Source organism: Alligator sinensis, unplaced genomic scaffold (genome assembly GCF_000455745.1).
Source record: "Alligator sinensis unplaced genomic scaffold, ASM45574v1 scaffold968_1, whole genome shotgun sequence".
NCBI classification, from domain to species: Eukaryota; Metazoa; Chordata; order Crocodylia; family Alligatoridae; genus Alligator; species Alligator sinensis.
This window is the reverse complement of record NW_005843177.1, coordinates 135,550-140,341: the sequence shown is the minus strand read 5'-3', so window position 1 is coordinate 140,341 and position 4,792 is coordinate 135,550. Positions and strand designations below refer to the sequence as shown.

Genomic DNA, 4,792 nt, shown 5'->3' with positions numbered 1-4,792 from the left:
GGAGCCCATCTCACCCAAACGCCCTGGGGAAGTCCATGGTGGCTCCAGGTCTTCAGGCCCTTCCTCAGGAGTCTGCTCCACAGCTCTGCTCAGCAGCCAGGCACCTCCTGCATGGGGAAGAGAAACTCCAGGTTAGCCACTACCCTGCTGGCAAGGGGTAAACGCTGCTATTTCTTTTGCTGGGATGGGCCTCAGAGCAGGCCTGGACCGTGGCACTTGTGTTCCCTCAATAAATGAAGGTCTTCCTGCCAAAACCCCAAGTGCTGGGCGTGAAGGAGGGGCAGGTCCTTGTTCTGGGCTAATGGTCCCTACTTGGTGCAGTTTAGAGCCAGACTCTCAGAGTTTCTGGCCCACCTGTCACCTCCATCACCTCCGGCCCTGCTAGGAGAAGTGCATGTGGGACACATGTGTTAGGACAGTACCTGAATAGCTTCATGTTGCAATGGGCTGAGGAGGAGGGGACTTAGAGCCGTGGCTCTCTCTTCTGAAAGGAGCAGGGCTGTGCTTCCTGCCTGCCTCCAGGGCAAGGTCTGGTGCAGGGAATGAACCCATGGAGCTTTCCTTTGCTCTTGGGTCCCAGGTGGCCTCCCTGTCACAGGAGTCTGCAATGGGTCTAAGGCCCTGGCATGAGCCTGAACCTGGACTCTGTGCTAGTCTCAGGCCTCATAGATTCATAAATTCATAGATGTAGGGTCAGAAGGGACCTAAGTAAATTATCAAGTCTGACCCCCTGCCCTGGGAAGGAATGAAAACTGGGCTCATATAACCCCAGCTAGGTAATTATCAAGCCTCCTCTTAAAGACTCCCAGGGTAGGAGCCAGCACCACTTCCCCTGGAAGGTGGTTCCAGATCCTAGCTGCCCTGACTGTGAAGTACGCCTTCGGATGTCTAGTCTAAACCTACTCTCTAACAACTTATGGCCATTATTCCTCATTACTTCAGAAGGTGCTCGGGGCAACAGGGTCTCTCCCATTCCCCGCTGGTAGCCCTTGGTGAGTTGATAGATGGCCACCAGGTCCCCCCCTCAGCCTTCTCTTGTGGAGGCTGAACAGGTACAGGTCCCGTAGCCTCTCCTCCTTGGACCTGCCCTGCTGTCCCCGATCATGCGGGTGGCCTCCTCTGGACCCTCTCCATGCTGTCCACATCCCTCCTGAAGTGCGGCACCCAGACCTGGACGCAGGACTCCACCTGTGGCCTGACCAGTGCCGCAAAGAGGGGGAGCATCACCTCCTTGGACCTGCTCGAGATGCATCTGTGCATGCACGACAAGTTGCAGTTAGACTTCCTGACCTTGTGCTCACGTTGGTGGCCCATGTTCATCTTGGAGTCAATAATGACTCCAAGATCCCTTTCTGTCACTGTGCTTACAAGAAGGGAAGGTGCATGTTCATGACACTCAGGGCCCCAGAGACAAAAATAAAGGGGGGCAAATCTGGCGCAAAACATGGGGAATTCAGTTCCCCCCACAACCTGAAAACTTCTGAATCCCACCCATGCCATGGAGCCATTTCATGCAGCCTGAGACCAGGATGAAACACTTCCTGGGTTCCAGGTCAACCTGATCAGGAGCAGCCAGGGACAGCATCGGCTTGTTTCTTGTCCAACACTGACGGCTACATAAAGCTGCAGCACACCATCCTGATTTCCATGGGGGGACTACAAATCCCATCATGCCCTGGAAGAAGGTGGTAGAGACATATAGCTACCTTGGGCTGGGGAAGGAACTTTTACATGGCTGAATGAAGATGGAAATTGAAGGTCATGGTTTCCCAGGGAAACCAGATCTGGGCTGAATAAAATCAAGACAGCAAACCTGATTGCCCCCCAACACGTGGCATTAGAGGCAGAAGAAGGGAACAGCCACCTGTCTTCATATCGTTGAAATTCAGGGAGTAGGAACAACACGTCCCGGGCACATTATAGCATAACGTGCTGTGTTTTGAGGTCAGCACAGGGCAGGTCTGCAGTGTCCAGGTCCCCCGTCACTCTGGGCACGGAGCATTTCTGAGAGCGGAGTAGGGTGGAGGGGTCAGCCACAACTCACCCGGCAGCCGCTCCTCTGACCTGGAGATTTTCCCACGGCTCTCATCATCACAGCCCCAGAGCTGCCCCTGGCCTTGCTGGATGCTGCAGATTAAGGCAGGTGTGGGACCTCGATATCCTGTTTGGGGCAGTGGGTAAAGAGGGTTAACAACTGGGTACTGGATGCAGAATCACCAACCGGGATTTGGAGAACGGATCCATGATCTCTAGGTTTCTACTAGGGCCTTGGTGGACAAGGGAAGATGGGCATTTAGACAGAGAAGGCGCTGCAGGGAGAAACCTTCACTAGACGATGGTCCTTGTCACCCGGGTGGAGGAGGGATGGTCATAGAAAAGAAAGCACCAACCACTCCCTGGTTTAGAAAGAGTATTAACCAGGGACAGGCATGGAGATGCAGTGATCCATGATGTACCAGGGTGGCAGAAAGATAAAGCTTTTACTGTTTTCAAGGTACCAAAAGGAAGAGATATTGCATACACTTCTGAATGGATAACATTCATCTTTTCTGGTATTCCACTGAAAAATGAGTGATAATGAACTTATTCTCAGTGAAGGTTTAAAGCGAGCATATTTGGCAGTGAAAACCATCCATAAGCAGTGGATGACAAAGAAACTTTTTTTCTGGGAGACAGGGGAATTCAACATAACCAGGGCAAATGAAAGGATGTTCCTTATCCAACGAGAGGATGCAATTCATATGCTACCCCTCCTACTCCTACCCTAGCCCCAAAACAGAGCTCCTCCTTGAACAACATAACCAGGGCAAATGAAAGGATGTTCCTTATCCAACGAGAGGATGCAATTCATATGCTACCCCTCCTACTCCTACCCTAGCCCCGAAACAGAGCTCCTCCTTGAGTGCAAGGAAGCCTAGGGCCTCCAACGGCACACTTACTTGCCTGTACACTAATGCCAGAAGCTTTGGGAATAAACAGGAGGAAATGGTCCTTCTGCTAAACAGAAATGACTATGATCTCATAGGGATAACGGAGACCTGGTGGGACTCCTCTTATGACTGGACCATGGGTATAGATGACTATACCGTGTACAGGAAAGATCGTGCTGAAAAAAGGGGCCGGGGTGTAGCTCTCTATGTCAAGGAAAGCTACACTTCCCTACAAGCTGAGACTGGCATCCAAGGAGGACACTGGAGACCTCTGGGTTAGAATACGTGGGGAACGTGGGCAAGGGAATACAATGGTAGGAGGGAGTGCTGCATCCCCGGAGGGGAGGGGAGTCGGGTGTCCAAGAGGAGTGGTCATTCCTTAAGAAGACGATCCTCCAAGCCCAAAGGGATGTAATCCTAACAAGGATCAAAGGGGGCAAGAGGGCGCGAAAGCCCCCATGGCTCACCAAAAGCAGATGGGAAGTCTCCTAGCTAAAAGGGAGGTGTACACCCAATGGCAGGGAGGGGCATCACCAGGGAGGACTACACCTCCGGTGCTCGGTGCTGCAGGGGGGCGGTCAGGAAGGCCAAGGCGGAGATGGGACTGGGACTAGTGACCCAGATCAAGGACAACAAGAAGTCCTTTTTTAAATACATAGGGGGCAAAAATAAGGCACCCGGTAATGTGGGGCCTCTGCAAGACACACTAGGAAATCTGGTTGTCGCACCAGACTACAAGGCTAACCTATTTAACGATTTCTTTGCTTCCATTTTCCTGAGCAGGGACCAGATCAGCCCGTCCGCCAGGACCCCCTCAGGCCCCGGGGGAGGCGCACCTGGGCCTAGGGTCAGTGAGGATCTAGTCAGGGAACTTCTGGAAGGACTGGACGTGTTCAAATCAGCTGGTCCTGACGATCTCCACCCCAGGGTGCTGAGGGAATGAGCAGAGGTCATTGCGGGACCCCTAGCATGGCTATATGAGCACTCGTGGTGCTCTGGTGTGGTGCCAGAGGACTGGAAAAGGGCCAATGTGGTTCCCATTTTCAAAAAAGGGAGGAAGGAGAACCCAGGAAACTATAGGCCCGTTAGTCTTACCTCAATCCGAGGGAAGCTTTTTGAGAGAGTTATCCTGACGCACGTCCGCGAGGAGCCGGCAGCGGAGTGCATGCTTAGGGGCAACCAACACAGGTTCATTTGAGGCAGATCCTGTCAGACCAACCCGGTGGCCTTCTACGACCACGTCACAAAATCCTCGGACGCGGGTGTCGTGGTGGATGTAGTCTTTCTGGACTTCAGGAAGGTCTTCGACACTGTCTCTCACCCCATTCTCATTAAAAAACTAGGAGACTGTGGTGTCGACACCTACACAGTCAGATGGGTCGCTAACTGGCTAGAGGGCCGCACCCAGGGAGTGGTGGTGGACGGGTCATTTTCGACCTGGAGGGATGTGGGCAGTGGAGTCCCCCAGGGCTCGGTCCTCGGACCCACACTGTTCAACATCTTCATCAGCGACTTGGACGAGGAGGTAAAAAGCACCCTGTTCAAATTCGCAGACGACACTAAATGTGGGGGGAAATGGGCACACTAGAAGGGAGGAATAGGCTGCAATGGGACCTAGACAGGTTACAGGGGTGGGTGGATGAGAACAGGATGGGGTTCAACACTGACAAGTGCAAGGCGCTGCACCTGGGGAGGAAGAACCAGCAGCAGACCTACAGGCTGGGGAACTCCCTTCTCGTCAGCGCAGAGGCAGAAAAGGATCTTGGAGTCATTATTGATGCCAATATGAACATGGGCCGACAGTGTGGGGACGCGGTCAGGAAGGCCAACCATACCTTGTCGTGCATCCACAGATGCATCTC

At 53.2% G+C, this 4,792-nt stretch overlaps 2 pseudogenes; one reads left to right on the top strand and one right to left on the bottom strand.

Moving 5' to 3' along the window:
* Positions 1-4,792, top strand: part of LOC106723127 — a 216,340-nt pseudogene that overhangs the window by 77,994 nt on the left and 133,554 nt on the right.
* The window catches only part of LOC106723128, a 10,009-nt pseudogene that overhangs the window by 2,949 nt on the left and 2,268 nt on the right, over positions 1-4,792 (bottom strand).